This window comes from Hyla sarda, chromosome 2, assembly GCF_029499605.1.
Source record: "Hyla sarda isolate aHylSar1 chromosome 2, aHylSar1.hap1, whole genome shotgun sequence".
Taxonomy (NCBI): Eukaryota; Metazoa; Chordata; class Amphibia; order Anura; family Hylidae; genus Hyla; species Hyla sarda.
Genome location: NC_079190.1, coordinates 350,920,496 through 350,942,956, shown reverse-complemented (window position 1 = coordinate 350,942,956; position 22,461 = coordinate 350,920,496). Strand labels below are relative to the sequence as shown.

Genomic DNA, 22,461 nt, shown 5'->3' with positions numbered 1-22,461 from the left:
CACCAGTGGACAACACATGGCTCTTACAGGAAAGAAGGAAGTACTGGGACAGTGAGATTATGCCAAGTTATACCCAGAATTATTAGGGATCTGCATTTATGAACTGTAAAAGCTGGCGGCACATGCGACTTCACTGCGCTGCCCGCCGGCTCCTGTATACACCGCTCATAATTCATAATCGCCCCCACCAGGAGACAGGAACTCTGATTGGTGAATAGCTATTCACCAATCAGAGCTCCCGTCTCCCGGGCGGGGATTATGAAATGTGACAGCTGTATACAGGGCTGTATACAGGAGCCGGCAGGCAGAGCAGTGTAGCCGCATGTGCCGCCGACTTTTACAGTGAATAAATGCGGATCGCAGCGGGTCCCTGGAGAATGGCCTTCTGCAATCTGCCCCTCAGCCTCTGGACTATAAGACCCATCATTGATGGAGTCTGTCCATGATGGGAGTAGTATTCCTAAAAGTCCCGCAGCAGGGGGATGTGCAAGTTCCATCCCTCTGCACTGCTGTACGGCAACTACTCCCAACATGGGACAGATTCTGCCCATGATGGGAGTTATATTGCAGTGGCTGAGGGGCAGATTGTAGCAGGTCATTCTCCAGAGACCCACTGGAAACTGTAAAAGCCGGCTTTACATGCGGCTACACTGCGCTGACCGCCGGCTCCTGTATACACTGCTCATAATTCATAAACCACACCCGGGAGAGGGGGGCTCTGATTGGTGAATAGCTATGTGACCATTTCATAAATTTGGTCCTCCTACACATTACCAGCACACAAAAAAAGGTGTAGAAAAATGCTTCACTGTATACACTGCTCAGAATTCATAATCGTCACCTTCAGGAGACAGGAGCTCTGATTGGTGAATAGCTATTCACCAATCAGAGCTCCCGTCTCCCGGGCGGGGATTATGAAATGTGACAGCTGTATACAGGGCGGGCAGCATGTAGCCGGCATGTGCCGCCGGCTTTTACAGTTGATAAATGCGGATCTCAGTGGGTCACTTGAGAATGACCTGCTGTAATCTGTCCCTCAGCCCCTGGACTATAACTCCCATCATGGATAGAGTCTGTTCATGATGGGAGTAGCATTCCTAAAAGTCCCGAAGCTGGGGGATGTGCAAGTGCCATCCCTCAGCGCTATGGTACTACAACTATTCATTCTCCAGAGACCCTCTGCTATCCGCATTTATTAACGGTAAAAGCCGGCGGCACATGCGGCTACACTGCGCTGACCGCCGGCTCCTGTATACACTGCTCATAATTCATAATCCACGCCCGGGAGAGGGGGGCTCTGATTGGTGAATAGCTATGTGACCATTTCATAAATTTGGTCCCCCTACACTTTACCAGCACACACAAAAAAGGTGTAGAAAAATGCTTCACTTACACCTACAATGATAAATGCCGGCCATTGTGTTTATATAGTTTTTTTATCTTATTTTTTCATCGTCCTCATTCATAACAAAAGAAAATGTCTTCTTTTTTTTCCATATACCTGCACCCAAAACACTGCGTATTGTTATGGTTTGCTGCTCGATATATACATGCCTCAGTAATAGACTTACATTTTTTTTTCCGTGCCTAGTAGGTTCACGGTAGGGCCGGCCCTATCGCTGTGCTGCTCACTTTTCTGTTCACATTGTTGTCAATGAGGTGGCGCATTTCCGAGTGGTCCTAGCCCTGGTTTGCTCCAGATGTAATCTCTGCTCCAGAAAATCTCTAGGCAGAGATTCGGTAATGTGAATGAGCCCTTATAATACAAATAGTTATCTGGTCAGGTACCTAGCCTCCATGCCCCAAACTACTGTTTAGAGGATCGGCATATGCTCATAATTGACATCATCAGCCTGTGCCTGCATGCTACAGTCATGATGCTTTATTTTAGACATCCTCATAGTCTCAGACTACTGTTTTCCTTAGAATGCCACTGGGGGGAAAGCAGTAATCTGGAAGTCATGGCAACAGCTGATGCAGTTCTATAGGTTCAAGTATGTCAAAGCTGCATCCAGTTCTTTTTATCCCTTACCCTTTATGCATACTATCTCAATGGACATTTGATTTAAAGAGTTACCAATGGACTATGGTATGACATTGTATAGGGAATTTATTGATATATTGTATCCCATTTGTGGCATTGTCTCCTATAAGCAGGATAGTTGGATAAACTGTAGGCAAGGCTGCACTAGCAGGTGCTGAAAGTGTTCTGTAGGAAAGGAAATAATCAAAACCACCTTCACTCTTCATTAAATGCATAAGAGGCTCATTGATGTTGCTGCATTGAGCTGCATTTCAATTACCATTTACTGAGTGAAAGCCCTAATATTAATTATTTAGGTATTTGATGAGAAATGTCCAAGGCTGCTCTCAACACGTTCTAGAGTAGATGTGGAGGCTTGGGTTATCTGCAGCGAATTAACAATGAAGGGCTTTTTTTTTTATTCTTTTTTTTTCAGTCCATTGCAGTCCATTGAAGGCACAAATAAATCTTAAAAAATGTGAATGATTTAGACAATAAGCAATAAATATTGGCTTGTTCACTCAGGTAATGTGGATGACATGCAACTGCAGGCATTATAAACACTACTGTCACAATTCCTAGTCAGAGGAGCAATTTGCATAAAATGGTTTGGGGGTCATGCATCACGGTACTACTATAATGTTACCACTTTTTAGAGAAATCATTAAAAAAAATAGCACAATTTGCATTCCAATTTCAGAATTCAGTATTTCACGGCAAAATGTAATTATTTGTACCGCAGTTTTAGAAAATAGTGGTAAACAATCGGCAGTACCATGGCACGGTTCTGCTTATTAAACATCACGTGTGAACACAGCTTTGGGATACTCTTGTGACGTACACATAAGAACAGTCATGACATGGATCTGAAGAGAAACCAACCCAAAATGAAAATGTCTTTGGATGATTGTAAGAATCCTGTACAGGTAATAAACATAAAAAAGACACAATGAAAAAATAAATCTTAAAAAATGTGAATGATTTAGACAATAAGCAATAAATATTGGCTTGTTCACTCAGGTAATGTGGATGACATGCAACTGCAGGCATTATAAACACTACTGTCACAATTCCTAGTCAGAGGAGCAATTTGCATAAAATGGTTTGGGGGTCATGCATCACGGTACTACTATAATGTTACCACTTTTTAGAGAAATCATTAAAAAAAATAGCACAATTTGCATTCCAATTTCAGAATTCAGTATTTCACGGCAAAATGTAATTATTTGTACCGCAGTTTTAGAAAATAGTGGTAAACAATCGGCAGTACCATGGCACGGTTCTGCTTATTAAACATCACGTGTGAACACAGCTTTGGGATACTCTTGTGACGTACACATAAGAACAGTCATGACATGGATCTGAAGAGAAACCAACCCAAAATGAAAATGTCTTTGGATGATTGTAAGAATCCTGTACAGGTAATAAACATAAAAAAGACACAATGAAAAAACTCATAGGGGGACATGTATCATTATTTGTGTATGGTAGAAGCATTTTACCCCTTTTCCGAAATTCTAAATTATGCGCAGAAGCGCTAAATTTATCAATCAAGCGCAATGAGCTTCATAAATTGCGGGTAAATATAGTCATCTCCTAAATCCACTCTTTGGAATATAGAATCAATGATTTAGAGCATCTTGCTACGTTAAGTCCAAGATGGCTTATATTTGCACAAAAAAACAGCTCTTGCGGCAAAATTTTTGGTGTAAAAAAAAGGACGCAGGTAATAAATCCATGTGTACTATAGATGTCACTCCAAGGTACCCTGATTCAGCCACATCTGGAGGACATGCTCTACCAAAACGTGCGCAAAAAAATTGCGCAAAAAAAGGGCTTGCGCAAAATTTTGCGCATAAAAATACACACAAAACAGGGGTAAAATCTTTGATACATGTCCCCCATAGACCCCACAGGGCAAATAAATATTCCAGCCAATTTACAGTACTCTAGGACTCTGTTCATCATTTTTTTGATGAAAAAAAAATTGGGTGCTTTTATACAAATTGGTTAAAAAAAAATTGGGCAATGTTTTGACATTTTGCTGATTTTTTTTTTTATTATTCTACAGCAATTTTGTTATTTTGTTACCCAAAAAATCCTTTATAGGTACATATGCATACCTTCTATAGGAGGTATGCATATGTACTATCTGCGGGTACATTCCCGGGATAGGATGTATGCATATGTCCTACTGATTTCTTGCTCTATTTGACTTGCTGCAGGAGATCAGCGGTGGGACCCAGCTGTAAATAACAGCTGGGATCCCGCCACAGCTGTTGAGAAGGCACCTGTCTAGACATTGTTAACCCCCATAGATGGTCATTACTGATTGACAGGGGCAGGAGGCTTCCCCTATCCCTCATTGATGACCGTATGATGTGATTGTCCCGATGGTTGCTATGGCAGCAGAAGGCCAGCTAAAAGTCTTTGTAAAGTTTTTACCACTTAAAGAGACACATGCCAGATTTGAAAAATGGGCTTTGTCATTAAGGTAAAAAAAAAGGCAGCATAAAAATAAAAATATGGTAAAATTTTCTGCGTGTAAACATGGCCTAAAGAGTCTTTTATGTGATACAGCAAACAAAGGAAGCTGAAGTCTCTTCTCTAAACTTGATGCCCCCTTTCTTGGAAGTTAATGTCTCCTTTTATGGAAATTAATGTCTCTTTTCTTGGAAGCTGATGCCTCCTCCTTTAAAAGTTTATGTCTCCTCTCTTTAAAGTTGATGTCTCCTCCCTCTCTTGGAAGTTGATGTCTCCTCTTTTGGAAGATGATGTCTCCTTTCTTGGAAGTTTATTGTCATGATAGGGGGTAGGGAACAGGGAAATAGGGATCCCTAACTGTCCCTATAACCGCTGTCCCATTCTATTGCCCATCCTTCCTAAACATCATGTTCATGTCAGGAAACAAGTCAGGAACATAACAGGAATACTAAAAAGCCACAAACAGATATACCAGGCAAGATAAAGCATACTAACAAACAGTTCAAGAACTAGGATCATGATTAACTGTGGAAATGATAATATGAACAAGACGAGATATGAGGATACGTATACAGCAGACAAAAGCAGGAGATGTAGGAGATGTAGGGTATGAACAGGTTAACTGAATACCAGAACACTAAATGGGTCAGGAAATCAAGAGCACTGTTCACACTAGACACACTAGACTCTGGACGCCCTACTCCAATCATGGAGGGACAACAATACTAAAGCCGAATAGGCTTCAAGCTGGCGGACACACTCACCAGTGTGATCAGAATACTAGCTTAAGAGGGAACAAAAGTCCTTAATATAAGCAAACATGGGTACAGACACAAGACTAACATACTCCTAGATAGACAGATCAGCAGAAGGTTCAGAACAGGATTCTATCCTAGGAGATCCAGGAACAAGGGTCAAAACAGGACTGGCACAGTGTGAACACGGACTAAGGCAACACAAAGCAAATACAAAACCAATAATACAAGAATACTAAAAAACTACACAAACAAGGCAAGCTAAAAAACATATATCAAGCAGGACAGTAAACCATGGTGAAAACTCCAGACATGTGTTCAGACAGACATAGACTAAGGTGCATTAAGCAAACATGATGAGTGAAATTACAAGTCCAGAATAGCACCTGAAGAGGCCTTATATATCATCCCAGTGCTGAAGGGCTGGAAGTTTAACTCTTCCCAAACCAGGGAAAATAAACACAGAAACTGTTCAGACATAAACATCATGTCTGAACAGGACCGAAAGCAGAAAAATGCCAAATACAGATATAAACGGACATTATATCTCCTCTATTGGAAGTTGATGTCCTCTGTTTTGCCATTCTGGTTAGAACCATTGAGTTTGCTAATTTACAGTATCCTCTACTGAAGTATACATGTGAAGTCACTGGGGTAAACCTATATTGGAGATATTAAATGGCCACTATCACCAAAACTATATTTTTAAAAACAATAGAGCCATAGAAAATAAGTATATATCTAATATCTAAAAATATGTCATGAGTAGGAGGTTTGTTACAGTGTGTCACCCCATTAGTAAGGAGATTACATGAGGAGGAGGTTTGTTACAGTGTGTAACCCCATTAGTAAGGAGATTACATGAGGAGGTGTGTTACAGTGTGTCACCCCAGTAGTAAGGAGATTACATAAAGAGGAGGTTTGTTACAGTGTGTCACCCCAGTAGTAAGGAGAGTACATGAGAAGGAGGTTTGTTACAGTGCGTCTCCCCAGTAGTAATGAGATTACATGTGGAGGTGTTTTGTTACAATGTGTCACCCCAGTAGTAATGATATTACCATGGCAGCCTCAATATAAGTCCGACTCAGTGACTATCTCACTGTGCTCCCCCTGCTGCCACCGCACCGCTATTTTTTTCCGTGCTCAGCCTGCCCAGGAGGATTGTTTACTCTGTACTCCATCTTCTCCCGCCGGCCTGGTAGGTCAGAGCTACCACCAATGTTTCAATTCACACGTAGTGTGCTGTGCTGTGGCTGGGTATGTAAGTGACTGGATCTGTCGGTGATCCTCCCAGCCAGGGCCTCTGTCTGCACTGCTATTCACACGGGGGTAAGTGCACTGCAGAGCATTGCACCCTAGCATCTTCTTCAGACCCTAGGGTGAAATGCTCAGCAGTCTGCACACAACCACCATGTATATCGCATTGTGTTTAGTGTACATTCCTATACAGGTGGGGGTATGTGCAGAGCATTGCACCCTAGTGTCTGTACATTTCTATGTTAGCGGACGGGATTGGACAAAAAATAATCGGAAGGGGGCTGGAGTAGGATTGAAAAACCAGTCCCACGCAGGGCTCTAAAACATAGTGTATAAGGAGAACAGCAGACAAACTCCAGTAATCCTTCTTCCTCTCTGTGTAACATGGGCAGCATAAAACCAGAGAGGAAAGGGTTACAGAGCAGAGTGCAGTGATTGGCTGACAGCTCAGTGACACAGTGAGGGAGGAAGTTTAGTCATGTACGGTGAGGGCAAGAGAGGGACACGCCCCCTGCCTTAGAGAAGATGAGAATTCAGTGTGATCTGATATAAGCTGATTTGAAAAGAAATACAGGAGCTAGACACATAAAAGTTATATGTACATGATCATGATGAGGTACTGAATTACATAGAACTTTAAAAAAAAAATTTCTGTGATATGATAGGTAGGCTTTAGAGATGAGCGAACTTACAGTAAATTCGATTTGTCACGAACTTCTCGGCTCGGCAGTTGATGACTTATCCTGCATAAATTAGTTCAGCTTTCAGGTGCTCCCGTGGGCTGGAAAAGGTGGATACAGTCCTAGGAGACTCTTTCCTAGGACTGTATCCACCTTTTCCAGCCCACCGGAGCACCTGAAAGCTGAACTCATTTATTCAGGGTAAGTTATCAACTGCCGAGCCGATAAGTTCGTGACGAATCGAATTTACTGTAAGTTCGCTCATCTCAGGTAGGCTTTAAAGGTTTTTTGAAACTGATACAAAAGATTAATGCATGCAACTTGTCTTTCACAGTAAAAATGAGAAAAATACTGACATGACACCTTGGTGTAAAAACTGTTTTTTTTTATTAGCAGCTTTAACTGTTTAAAATTCTAGATCTCTATTTTTACAGGCCGGAATTACAGATGTTTGAATGCAGAGTTTTGCTGCAAAAAACATCATGATGTGGATTGCTGAACCTTGTATAAAAATATTCAGATATTGGGGGAATTTATTTAATGATTTACACCAGTTTTGGTGTTATATTATGTTCAGAAGTTAAGCAACAATGCCATCTTGAGTGTAATGTGATCAAACTTAGAGATTGACACCTTAATGACCGTCTTATTTAAAGCAGTCTTTAAGGAGATTTTTACATGAGCCCCAGGACAGTGGCTGCAGGGGAGATCATGAGCTTACAGAATGGGCCCTAGCTGTCATAGAAAGCCTGATACTCTCAAGAGAAGGCAGAAATAGTATTTTACCATCTCTGCCTTTCTAACTGCTGCACACAGGGCGACATTTCTCAATGTTGGTGTAAGGTAGAGTAGACTTTACTCCTGTTTGCTTGGTGTATTGTTTGCACAGTTGCAAAAAATATACTAAAAAGGTGCACAGAACTTGATAAATTTTTCTCAACTATAGAAACAAGTGAGCTGCAGAGATAGGTGTAAGCTTTGAGCTCTAGCATCTGACACTTTTATACGTGTCCTATGAGATGGTGTAGATTTGCGCAAAAAAAGTTGGCTTTTGCGCAAAAAAAACACTTCTAAATTTAATTTGCGCAAAATAATATATACAGCTCCACTGCATAAAGTGGGGTATGGTGCACAGCTTTGAAGCATGTTCTACCGAAAATTGCGCAAAAAAAGATCTTTGTGCCAAAAAAATGCAACTGTACAGAATTTGCAAAGACATTTAAAACATTGAAGTGGTGTAAAGCCAATGATAAATGTCCCCCACAGTGCTTACATATAAGCCCCCTGCCTCCATTGTCCCCAATGTGACTGATCACAAGACTATGCTGCAGGGTTTAACTAAACCTAGAACAGCTCTGAAAGTGACAGTTGTCTATTGCAGCTCCAGTTATGGATAAAATTGGCCCTTTTCTAGATATATAATAATGAAAATAAATACCGTAAATAGATAAATAAATAAAGCAACTCACAGACAATGGCAGTTTTCATTTTAGGGTTTTTACATTGGCTTATGAAAAAAATTAAGTGGCCAGCTTTTGTATTTAGATTAACTACTTAAGGACTCAGGGCATACCTGTACACCCAGAGTCTGCTCCCTTTCTGTAACGGGGGCCACGGCCATAGCTTGTCAGGCCTGGCGTTTAACCATGGCTGGGACCAGTGGCTAATATTGCACGGCACTGACCGCGGTGCCGCGTGCTATTAACCCGTTAGAAGCGTTGTTGAAAGTTGATCGCCGCGTTTAAAGTGAAAGTAAACTACTCCCGGCTAGCTCAGTCGGCTGGAGCACACACGGAGGGCCCCTACTTTCCTCCTGCATGTCCGATCGCCAAATGACTGCTCAGTGCCTGAGATCCAGGCATGAGCAGTCAAGTGGCAGAATCATTAATCAATGTTATCTTATGGGATAACAATAATCAATGTAAAAGGTCAGTGTGTGCAGTGTTATAATCCCTTATGGGGGCTATAACATTGCAAAAAAAAGTGAAAAAAAGTTAATAAAGATCACTTAACCCCTTCCCTTATACAAGTTTGAATCACCCTCCTTTTCCATTAAAGAAAAAAAAAACTGTGTAAATAAAAATAAACATATGTGGTATCACTGCAAATTATAAAAATATATTGTTAATTAAAACACACGGTCAATGGCGTATGCGCAAAAAAATTCCAAAGTCCAAAATAGAGTATTTTTGGTCACTTTTTATATCATGAAAAAATGAATAAAAATCAATCAAAAAGTCCACTCAATACCAAAATGTTACTGCTAAAAATTTCAGATCACTGTACAAAAAATGAGCCATCATACTGCCCCATATGCAGAAAAATAAAAAAGTTATAGGGGTAAGAATATGACAATTTTAAACGTATTAATTTATGCGCATGTAGTTATGATTTTTTCCAGAAGTATGACAAAATCAAATCTACATAAGTAGGGTAAAGAATAAAGGGAAGGTGTAATTTTTACCGAAAAATTACCTGCCTAGAAATGGAAACCCCCAAAAGTTACAAAATGTTGGGGGGTTTTTTCTTCAATTTTATCGCACAACAATTTTTTTTGTAAAATGACTGATGTCATTACAAAGTAGAATTGGTGGTGCAAAAAATAAGCCATCATATGGATTTTTAGGTGCAAAATTGATTGAGGAGGAAAAAACGAAAGTGCAAAAATGGAAAAACCCTGAATCCTTAAGGGGTTAAAAAATGTAAAATAAAGTTATATATGACCCTATATATATAGGGCACATCAGCAGTGGCTTACAGAGAACAATGCAATCCACCCTCTTCCATGGCCAGATATATCTAGCTCCAGAATATTAAGCAGTTAGCCCATAAGCCGGCTGCCTCCATGGCACTTCCTTCAGGCCCCAGGAGTTAAAGGGGTACTCCCACCCTAGACATCTTATCCCCTATCCAAAGGATAGGGGATAAGATGTCTGATCACAGGGGTCCCGCCGCTGGGGACCCCCGCAATATTGCATTATTTTTCACCGGAATCGCTGAGTCGCGACTCCGGGAACGGAAGTCCGTGACGTCAGGACTCCGCCCCTGTGTGACATCACACCCGTCCCCTCAATGCAAGTCTATGGGAGGGGCTGTCCCCTCCCATAGACTTGCATTGAGGGGACGGGCTAGACGTCACACCGCTTCCCTCTTGAAGACCCGCTTACATGCACCAGACAACTCTTTACACAGTGTCCATACCCTAAAGTTGCAAGACAAGAAGCGGCTGAGTGTAGTTCCTGTTGCTGTGTAGAAAGAAAGCAGATAGGAACTACATTGTGTTCAGAAATCTTGTGTTTGATGTGTACAGGGAGAAGCCCAGGAAGGAAGACAGGCTTTAAACAGTGGCATATCACTGCTGGAGAAAGTTTTCAGTAAGGTCCAGATGGGCTTGAATGCAAGGGCACTTCAAACAGGAAGATGCTAATGCAGAGAGGCTCCTGGCAAGTAATAGGACTGTATTAATGTTCTCCAATCATTCAAGAACCATTGCAGTTTATCCCCTTACAAGGATTATTGATTGTGCTGTTTTATTACCTGTTGAAGCGGTTAAAGAGAATGTTGATTGTGCTATTTAACCCTTATGATGCTGTTCTGTTACTGTACTGTGCCTGTCAAGACGTTTGCCACATTTGTTTGAGCGTTTCTGTCACCTAAACTCCTGCACCTTACAATCTCAAAGGCCATACATCACCCCTGTTAGACACCACACACAGGTCATCTGCACTCTTCCTCATTCATGCCAAACCTTTGATTCTTACCTCCTCTTGGCTGCTCCTCCCAACATCATGGATCTGGACCCTATTCATAATTCATAACTGCTAGTGCCAGTTATATAAAGTGTACCTGTCGCTTGCAAAAATGTTTTATATAATGTAGACAATACCATTATATGTTTATTTGTAATATACATTGCTTAAAAAAATGTGTATATTTATGGGTGAAAAAATGCTTTCCCTATAGCTATTGCCTGTTTGTCTGTGTAGAGACAAGATACAGGAAGTAAGGGCTGGACAAGCAAGTCTCTGTGCAGGCTTCTGGCTTGTCAGTCCTCTCCTACTGTGTGAGCTCTTGGGAGGGGGGGTCTTCCTGTATTTTGTCTCTGCACAGATACAAAGAAATATTTTTTTTCATCCGAAAATATACTTATTTTTAACCATCATTTTTTTTCTACCCCTCCCCAGGGTCCCTTTATAAGCAATCATTCTATTACTTATATAGATCAATGATATGTATATGCATTACATTGATCTATTATATCAGCGCTCTATTGATTCCACTGTTATATTAATAGCCGAGCAGAGTCCCATCTAGAACTCAGGCTGCCCTGACAACCGACTGACTCCCTGCAGGGGTGCCGATTGGACCACTAGACACCAGGAATTGTTGAAATGCCTTGATCGCTATTATTTGTGGTGTTCAAAACAGTTAGAGGGACATTTATCATTAGGTGTCTATTGTAGACACAGATCTACCCCTTTACACTGCTTGTCTAATTTACACTCTTGCTCAAGATTTATAAAAGTTGTGCACTCCTTTGATAAATTTTGTTAAAATATAGAAACCATATTTTCAAAGAGCTTTGTGCCGCGGTTTACAATGTTCACATCATTTTTGTAAAAGTGGGCGTGTCCACGTATATTGTCTGCTTTACATGATATTTTCAAAGGGGTGAGAGTCCAGTTTACATAAATTTCATACAAGCTTTTTGATAGTGTAGAAATCACAAAAATGGTTGTAGCTTTACTGTTTTTGTGTTCTTTTTTCTTCTCATTTTGGATACGTGAATGTGGAGGACTAGGTCAGATCGGTGAATTGCGATGATGAACAGCGTTTTTTTTAAATGTCAATAAAAGGGTTAATGAGGGATGTGGGGGAGTGTTTTTTTTTAATAAAAAATATTTTTTCAATCTGTTGTGTTTTTTATAATAGAATTTTCAGGCTTAGTAGTGGAAGCCATCTTGTAGACCAAATCCATTACTTAACCGGAACTTAGCATTAGCCCCAAAATCAGTTGGCGCTAACCCCCAATTATTACCCCCGTACCCACCGTCACAGGAGTGCGAAGAAGAGTTGGTACCAACAGGCTCGGAGTGTCAAAAATGGCTCTCCTGAGCCTAGGCAGTAACAGGCTGCCATTATTTAGGCTGGGGAGGGCCAGTAACAATGATCCTCACCCACCCTGGTAATATCAGGCTGTTGCTGCTTGGTTGGTATCTGGCTGATACTGAAAAAATGGGGGAACCACACACGTTTTTTTTTATTTATTTAAAAAAAAATGCATAGGGTTCCCCCTATTTTCAGTATCAACCAGATACCAACCAAGCAGCAGCCTGAAGTTACCAGGGTGGGTTAAGACCATTGTTACTGGCCCTCCTCAGCCTAAATAACACTAGCCTGTTACCACCTAGGCCCAGAAGTGCTATTTTTGATGCTTCGGGCCTGTTGGTACCTGCTCTTCCCAACACCCTTGTGGCAGTGGGTACCGGTGTAATAATTGGGGGTTAGCACTAGCTGGTTTTGGGGCTAATGCTAAGCCCCAGCTTAGCAATGGATACCGTCTATAAGACAGCTTCCACTACTAAGCCTGAAAATTCAATTATAAAAAACAGGGCACATTGAAATTTTTTTTAAAAACACTCCCCCACAGCCCTCGTTAACCATTTTATTGAAATGAAAAAAAAAACCTGGTCATCGTCGTAGTCCACCGAATCTGACATAGTCCTCCACATTAACGTATCTGAAATCAGAAGAAAAGAAAAACAAGAAATATGGGTTAGTAAATTTTTTGCACTCTTCCCTGGGGAGAACACAGCGTGTTCCTAAACAGGGAGCCTCCAATTGTTGCTAAACTACAACTCCCATCATGGGGTCTGTATTTAAGCAACAGATCGTGTCTCCCTGTTTGAGAACAAACTGCCAGAAAGGCTCTGTTCCCATTATGTAAAATGCATAATGAGAACAGAGTCAGGACTGGACAATGTAGCTCCGCACCCTAATGATGTCATCACTAGGGGTGGGGCATTAAAAGTTGCAGGGGGTCTCAGGAGTGAGGCCCCCTTTCGATCTGTCCCTCTGCCCTTGGACTACTACTCCCATCAGGGGACAGAGTCTGTCCCATGATAGGGGTAGTTGTAGTACCACAGTGCTGAGGGATGGCATTTGCACATCCCCCGGCTGTGGGACGTTTAGGACTAGTACCCCCATCATGGACAGACTCCATCCATGATGGGAGTCCAGGGGCTGAGGTGCAGATCGCAGCGGGTCATTCTCCAGAGAGCCACTGAGATCCACATTTATTAAGTTAACAATAGCACATGCGGCTCCACTGCGCCGGTTCCAGACAGGGAATACTGTATACACTTTCATAATTCATAATCCCCACTGCCAGGACACCGGAGTTCTGATTGGTAAATAGCTTTTCACCAATCAGAGCTCCCGTCTCCCGACGGCGGGGATTATGAATGATGACAGTGTATACAGTATTCCCCGCCGGGAGTGCAGTGTAGCCGCATGTGCCGCTGGCTTTTACAGTTAATAAATGTGGATCGCAGCAGGTCTCTGGAGAATGACCCGATGCGATCTGCCCCTCAGCCCCTATAACTCCCATCATGGGCAGAGTCTGTCCATGATGGAAGTAGTAGTCCTAACTGTCCCAAAATAGTTAAGATGTTATGTTTCCAAAATGCAAAGGGGAACACAAGTTTCACATTTTCAGATGTTTTCTGACAATTTAGTACATATCCTCCGAGGTGGTGTATATTTGCTCAAGAAAAGTGATTTTGTGCATTTTTTTGCGTTTAAAAAAAACGCAGTTAATAAATTCTATTCTACAGTAGAAAGAGCTCTATGGTAAACTTAACCGTAGACATGGCTATGAAGAATTCTATTAGATTTTGCGCAAAAAAAAATAATAAAGAAAACACAAAAAAACTCTTTAACCCCTTAAGGAACAAGCCCATTTTCACCTTAAGGACCAGGCCAATTTTATTTTAGCGTTTTTGTTTTTTTCCTCCTCACCTTCTAAAATCCATAACTCTTTTACATTTCCATCTACAGACCCATATAAGGGCATGTTTTTTGCGTGTCCAATTGTACTTTGTAATGAAACCTCTCATTTTACCATAAAATGTAAGGTGAACCCAAAAAAAAATGTATCATCTTTTCAAAGTACCGCAATGCCGCAGATGCCGTGATCTGTATTGATCACGGCATCTGAGGGGTTAATGGCGGACATCCGTGCGATCGCAGATGTCGGCCATTACAGGCGGGTCCCCGGCTGCTGCTAGCAGCCGGAACCTGCCGTGTATGACGCGAGCACCTTTCCGATGCTCGCGGTCATACACAGGACGTAAATGTACGTCTTGGTGCGGGAAGTCCCGCCAAACCAGGACGTACATTTACATCCGTGGCCGTTAAGGGGTTAAAAAAGTACACAAAAAAAGCTCTAAATACAATGATAAACTCCACTCCTAAAGTGTATATGTTATTTGCAAAAACGTATTATATAATATAGATAAATGCGTGTGTGTATATATATATATATATATATATATATATATACACAGTATATAGGAACCTTTTCGAAGTTCCCCTTTAGCAGTAGAGAGGCTAGATTCACCCCTGTTGGAAATCTCTTTCTCTATGCATATCTGTGGACCACATACCAAGTGTCCTATAGATGTGCATGTGGAAAGTGGCTTCCAATCTTCACAGCAGAAGTAGCTGCTTTGCCAATAATGTGGGTAAACAGTGAGACCAGAACAGCATCATAAACGGGAAATAAAGCCTCCCAGGAAGAGGTAAATCAGTGCATCTGTTTAACTATAGCAAATTACTGATGGACAGCATAAAAATTTATTTTTGTCTGGAGTATCATAATTGCTAAGGTTATGACTGTTAACAGTGTTTCCACACCAGGGTGCCTCCATCTGTTGCATAACTACAACTCCCAGCATGCCCTGGCAGCCAAAGGTTGTCTAGGCATGCTGGGAGTTGTAATGTTGCATCAGCTGGAGGCACCTTGGTTGAGAAACACTGCTGTTTATAGTTTATATAATAACTTGAAGGAATACGGCATTAGACCCTGTTCACAAGTAGTAATATTTTGCTTTTAGATTTTCTGCTGCAGCACTTATTCATTTCCGTTCACACATTACTTCCATTAAAAGTGGTTTTCCATTTAAGTGCCATTTATTAAACCGCAGCCTAGTCTGACGTGGATATTTAAGCATGTGCATTAACAGATAATTCCAATAGAAAATCATTTGCCAAACCTTTTCCTTCAACTAAATGTGGTTTTGCTGTGGGATTTGTTCCCTTAAAGGGGTATTCTGGCCAAAGACATCTTATCCCTTATCCAAAGTATAGGGGATAAGATGTCTGATCGTGGGGGGACCCGTCGCTGGGACCCCCTGCGATCTCCGTGCAGCATCCACATTCTATGTGGGTCTGATCTCCAGTCTCGGAAACCTCTGTGTTTCCGGGACTGGAGATGTGATGTCCTGCCACGCCCCCAGATGGCGTCATGCCACACCGCCTCCTATAGACATGAATGGAAGGGGCGGGGCATGACACGTCTCCTTTGGATAGGGAATAGGATGTATTTGGCCGGAATACCCCTTTAAGTGTAATAGAAGTATAGTTTAAAGCTAATGCCCTGTTGTCCGGCCCATGATAAATGTTTACCTGTGTCTGAACCAGTGATGTTTTCCAAAAGTGAAATGGGGTGTGTTGTAAAATGTGATGACAATGAATTACCAATGCCAAAACCTAGTGGAGATGGTGTGCCCCTGGTGACATGTAAGGATGAGGGACCAGCAGGGAGTGATATGTCCCAATCCTGTGAGCCTAAGTGGCCGAGGAGGAGGAGAAGGGAAGGAGTGATGGGCCTGTGTATAATGCCTGTAACAATGTAATATCTGAGACTGAAAGGGAGGAAGGTAAACCCCAGGGAGGTATACCAATGGTGGCAGTGGTAACACGTAAGCAGAGTGCCAGGGCTGCAGCTGTAAAAAGAAGGGAGGATGGTGATGAAAGGGGCAAGCAGTGTGACTTGCAAGCCAAAGCAGAGGAAGGTGGAGATGCTAGTTCACCTGAGGGAAATGTGCTCCCTGATTCCACGAGATGGGGGAGGGGAAGTACAATGAGCATTTCCGGGGAGCTCTGTGCAGTGACCCTTCCCTTGAAGGGCTGAGACAACATGCTGAACAGCCAGGTGCTGACACAGATGGGCATCAGGTATATTGGGAAAACAATATCTTACACTGGGAGTCCCTTTCCAAAGGCATGATAGGGCCCCAGGAGAGAGACAGGCAGTTAGTAGTTCCTAGGCAGTACAGGAAAGAGTTGCGGAGGTTAGCCCTTGAGACCCCTCTGGTAGGACATTTGAGAGTGGCCAAGACAAAGTCCAGGTTGGCACACAATTTCTACTTACCAGGTATGGGTACTGCTGTTGCAAATTACTGTAGATTCTGTTGTGTCTGCCAGAGGGTGGATAAGTATGGGGATGTCATTCGTGTTCCCCTAGTGCCCCTACTGTCCGATCTCATGCAAAGTCTCTGTAAGAAGGTGAATGTACAGCACTTGGTAGCAAGCCCATATCACCCCCAAAGAAATGGTCTCTGCGAGAGGTTCAATGGGATCTTGGAACAATTGCTGAAAATCTTTGTAGAATCAGAGGGCAGAGACTGGGAAAAGTATTTACCCCATCTGTTATTCGCTTACAGAGAGGTACCCCAAGAGTCTATGGTCGCAAAGTGCGGGACCCCTAGATTTAGTTAGGGGGGAATGGGAAGGGGGCTACATGCCCCTGAGACTTCTGGATGCAGGCATTGATTGGGCTGGTATATGACAACCTCACAGCAGAACGGTCCAGGCAGAAGTACTGGTATGATCGCAGACTGGGTCTATGAAGTGGGACAGAAGGTAATGGTTCTGAACCCCATTTTGCAATGCCTAGAACCCACCACATATGTAGTTGCCCTTGATGACAAAGGTCAGAGGCAGAGACAGTACCACATTAATATGCTAAAGGCATACTATGACCCTGAGGAGGTGATACTCAGTGTATGCAGTGCACCAGGGGAAGGGCTGGGTAGTGATCCCTTACTGGACCTAGTGGAGGAAGCTAAGAGCCAGGGATCCCTCCAGGATGTGGAAATCAATCCTCAGCTCTCAGAGGAAAGAAAGAGGCAGCTAAGTCAAGTACTATGCCCCTTCAATGCCACCTTTACTGGGAAACCAGGGTGAACTACCCTAGCCACCCACCATTTTGATACGGGGGACCAGCCACCACTAAGACAGGTAGCCTACTGGGTATCCCCAGAGGTAAAGGCCCATATACAGAAGGAGATTGAGGACATGTTAAAGCTAGCGGTAATTAAGAAATCAAAAAGCCCTTGGGCCTCCCTAGTAGTTCAGGTGCCCAAAAAAGACAAATCCACTAGGTTCTGTGTGGATTACAAAAGGTTAAATGTTTTGACTACCTTTGATGCTTACCCCATGCCCAGAATAGATGAACTACTTGATCAACTAGCAGGTTCCCAATATGTAACTATCATGGATTTAAGCCAAAGGTACTGGCAGATCCCATTGACCCCAGGGGCCCAGGAGCGGTCAGCCATTATCACTCCCTTTGGGTTTGTTTGAGTGCTGTGTATTGCCTTTTGGGATGATGAAAAATGCCCCAGCCACTTTCCAACGACTGGTTGATCAGCTGCTAGAGGGCCACAGGGAATACACCATGGCATACTTAGATCATATTGCCATATTCAGCAAGACCTGGGAGGAGCACCTGATTCACCTGGGCAAGGTGGTAAAGCAAATAGCTGAGGCAGGGCTTGCCATAAAACCAGAAAAGTGTCAAGTTGGCATCACAGAAGTGCAGTATCTAGGACATAGGGTAGGAGGAGGGTCCCTTTGCCATGAGCGCAGTAAGGTGGAGTCTATGATGGCCTTACCAATTCCTAAGACCAAAAAACAGGCCATGCCCTTTTGGGGACCGCAGGGCACTATCGTAGATTTGTCCCAGACTATAGTAAGATAGCAAAACCTCTCACAGACTTGACAAGAAAGAAGATGTCCAAGCAAATTACCTGGACTGAGGATTGCGATAAGTCCTTCATTGCCCTAAAGACAGCATTGTCCAACTCTCCGGTGCTCCAGGCCCCTGATTTCAGTAGGAGGTTTGTTGTACAAACAGATGCTTCCAATTTTGGGCTGGCGGCTGTTCTTGGCCAAGTAAACTCCAATGGAGAAGAACACCCCATACCTTAGTAGGAAGCTATTGCCTAGAGAAGTGGCCTATGCAGTCATAGAAAAGGAATGTCTAGCTGTGGTGTGGGCTTTGCAAAAATTACAGCCATACCTGTATGGCAGGGATTTTACTGTCATAACTGATCACAACCCTCTATATTGGTTGGACAGAGTGTCAGGTAACAATGGCAAACTGCTTCGCTGGATTCTTATCCTCCAACAATATAATTTCACTGTCCAACACAGGAAAGGAAGCCTGCATCAAAATGCAGCTGGATTATCGTGTCAGGGAGAAATAGACAGTTAATGGAGACAAATCTATCAGCCTGAAGAGGCAAGATCTCTCTGTCTCCATCTTAAGGGGGGGGGGGGGGGGGGAGGGTAAGGCCCAAGGCCTGATTATGGAATCACACATATGTATTATAATTATATTTGTGTATAATGTATAATCTAAGACATGGGGGAGTGTTCATTTGGACTGTGTATTGGTTATTGTTTATTCCAGTTTTATTGGGGGCTCGGTCTATCTGTGTTATACCTGCTTGGAAGTCAGGCACTCTAAGATAAGGGACCAGGAAATAGGGATGGTAGTTGGGTATTGTACTGCACAAAGGAGCCTAAAATGTTTGTTTGGCTGGTTCTGTGGAGAAGCCTTGTATGGGAGAAATCTTAATGGCGGTCTAGGCCAGATAGTGAAGAAAACAAAAATTAACAACTCCGGTTAGAGAAGACGTGACCTGTAAATCGGGGGACTGGGGAGATAGGGAGAGGAACAGGGGGCCTGTTATAAAGGAAAGTAAAGCATGTGAATTATACTATAATCTTTACAAAATGTCTCTAATATGGGGGTAAAATTTTTTGGGAATGGGCTATCAAGGGGTACTGACTTACAGTATCAGCTGCTGTATGCTCCATGTGAAGTTGAGTTGTTCTGTTCATTTAGAAGAAATTTACAAATCTGCTTAACTTTTTGCCACCAGTAGATAAAAAAAAATGTTTTTCACTGGAGTACCCCTTTAAGTTTCTCAATATGGTGAGTGTTCATTAAGAAGCATTATCCTCTATCTGGGAACAGTATAAAGGGAAAATCACGGCCAACGCACTTAATACATTAATTTAGTATAATATCCTGTTTTAAGATGGAAGATTGATATTAATGCGACCAACTCTTCCCAAAATCCCAGTGCGATATCTACAAATCTCTGCAAATCTTTTCTTAGAATGATCTAATTACATTCCGAGGGCCTTATAAAAATACCATCGAGACCTGGAATTGCGTGGAACAACAATGCGATAAATGGTCGGGATAAGGCTTGTCTGTGCATCAAAATGGATACTCCCTAACTGGTGTTCTGGAAATTAATAGCTTGTGACTCTGCCTGTTACACACACACCACATCCACCAGTGTAAGTTACATGCAAATCTACTGAGCTGTGCGAATGTTATTAACCCTTTTCAAGAGGTGCGCTCATATACTATAAATAGATAGCTGGAAATTGTACTCTCTAGGTCCTCAGGCATGAACCTGCCCACAACCTTTGTTGACGACGTATACAAAGTGTACAAATTACATTTAAAGAAGGCAGAAATAGACGTTGTACATCAGTGCCGTTTGTCCTAGTGCTGAGCGTCCCTGGGAAGGAACAGTTAATGAACCTTTAACTCTGTAATTACCATCTTGAAATACATTTGTATATATGCCATAATGCTCTCCCCCCCCCCCCTTGCATACACATACTACAGAAGAAGCAAGTGACTAATGGTGCTGTTTGACTATGCCAGGGAATGCAAATCATTGCCTGCCTGTCAAAACACATCATCCATTCACACGTCAAAGGAATACTGGACTGCTAAGGGTTAATCGGGATTTTAGCTCGCTCTTTCTGCCGTGACAAGAAGCTCTTTGGCTCAGGATTCCATGTTCTGTTCTGATGCATGCTAGGGGATAATATCTTCATCACCAGAAATACCCTCCTATCTGCCTGATCCTAGTGAGCATGGGAGGTCTGTTCATCCAGCAGTTGATCTGTATCACAGCATCACCTCTGAGATATAGGACAGTGTAAAAAAACTAAAAATAGCTCCACGCACAAAAAAAGCAACCTTGAAGTCATCAGCAGAATGAAGGGGAAAAAAAACAGTAAAGCTCCTATCCTCTACAGTGTGTGGACCTGTTACATGCTTGTGCTGAATGCATTGTAGGAAGAACAGGAGTCTGCTTCTTCAGCAGCATGTGAGGAAACATTAGGTCTACATTCAGCTAGAGAGCAGGGCGCCACCTGCCTTTTAATCCATATTATTCTCTGCAGGAGTCAGCTTTAGAGGGAGAGAAGGGAAAAAGATGAGAATTCTTCAACCTGCGTGCTCCGGAGGCAATGCTGGCTGGACCATGTCAGTTCTACTAAGTGATCAGGATATTGATGCCCACCAAAGGTTTTCCTAATGCATCCTGTTGCCTGGAAATGTTTCCCATTCTACATGATCCCTCCAAGATCTTCACTTCAGGCAGCCTGGAAATAGTGGATCCCAAAATATCGAGACTTCTTCACAAGGTAAGAAGACAATAATGTGTCCAAATAAGGGATGGATCTGCTTATGACTGGTTCGTATTACCTCTGACAGATGAGACTTGACATTTCCTATCTCTGTATGAAAGATTGGCTAGTTGGGAAACCTCAAACTGATCTCTCCTCTCTTTGAAGTGCAGCTTCCATTTCTTAACATGTGAAACCAAATGAGAGGAAGGGACAGGCTCACTAAAGACCCAGGCAGGTGGGCAAGAGAACTGAAGGTATTTAGTAGAGCAAATCCTTGTTTACAAAACAAAGAAGTTTTGGAGATCACAACATAAAGCAGCAAAACAAGAGGGGGTGTCCATGAAATGGACCTTTTTTGCAGGAACTCGAAAGGCTTTTAATACATTTCATAGTGACGGTCAAGCTCCTCATCCTGTGCCAGTGAGATCTGAAGATGAAAAGCAATGAGCAGCACTGTGGGGAACTTTTCAGCAAGCTTCCCAGTGCTGAGCCCCATTAGCATGCAGTGTCAGATGTGTTGTGTGTTTAATGATTTCATTTGCTGGTCTGCCTCATAGCTCACATCTCTCCGTTGTTTTACAGCACAGGGGCTGCAAGCAAGAGACGAGCAGACTTTCAGCTTCAGCTACATCTCATCAAGGCTGGGTACCATTTCCAGCAGCGTCAAGGGGTCCAAGATCCTATCTGGATTAGATTAGATCAACCTCACAAGTAATGTGTACACAGTGGACATCAGAATACTGAGCTGCAGGAGGTGTGGCTCCTCTGCTTTCTACTTTTCTCTCGCTGTTTTCGCTCTCTGATGACTTCTGTCTGATTTTAATTTTTCTGCAAAGGAAAGAGGGTTAAAAAGCAGTGTTACTCTATTGCGAGCATTTGCTTCTGATCTCTGAAGCGGTTTCCACAAGTGATGCCTGCATTCTTCTTAAGGTAAGCTTGCAATTTCCTTCTTATTCTGTGACTACCAGTTGATTGTCCGGGTAGGGGAAGTTTCTTTTAAATCTCTGTATACCTAGCCTGTTGCTGATCCCTATTGAGATTTGCCAAGCCATCGTCGACAATCTAGATCCGTATTTAATTATTTTTATTTTATGCATGAGATTTAAAGAGGGAAAAAAAAGTGATGGGCAGAATAAAATGGCTGATTCGGAAAACAATCCCATAATAAACCAGCTGAGGATGTTGTGGGAAAAGAGTTTAGTAAGGTAACGTGGAAGAGCACAGAAAAGCACAGCAATGCAACTAGCAGCTGGTTTACCATAATGTGATTGATGACCTGAGTGACACGGGGGCTCTATGATGGAGAGGGGGTTAATCTGGAAGGGATTACCGCTATATCTTGGTTTGTTTATTTGGGATTTTATGTTTCATTAAGGATTTGCAGAGAATGAGAACAAAAGACTTATGAAAATCCTTCCGATTTGATAAAAGAGCATTAATAGCCATTTAATAAGATTGTCATCATGTG

At 42.5% G+C, this 22,461-nt stretch overlaps 1 protein-coding gene across 3 annotated transcripts in view; it reads left to right on the top strand.

Annotated features, from left to right (window-relative positions):
- The first annotated feature begins 20,215 nt into the window (after positions 1 to 20,215).
- Positions 20,216 to 22,461, top strand: part of KCND3 (potassium voltage-gated channel subfamily D member 3) — a 453,762-nt gene continuing 451,516 nt past the window's right edge. Inside the window, exons 1-2 of one of the 3 annotated variants that reach the window (XM_056558281.1) lie at positions 20,216 to 21,008; positions 21,576 to 21,923. The gene's annotated coding sequence lies outside the window, so the exon portion shown is untranslated. Of the gene's footprint in view, positions 21,924 to 22,461 lie in introns of all 3 variants that reach the window. The other 2 variants (XM_056558279.1, XM_056558280.1) reach the window with 2 other exon arrangements.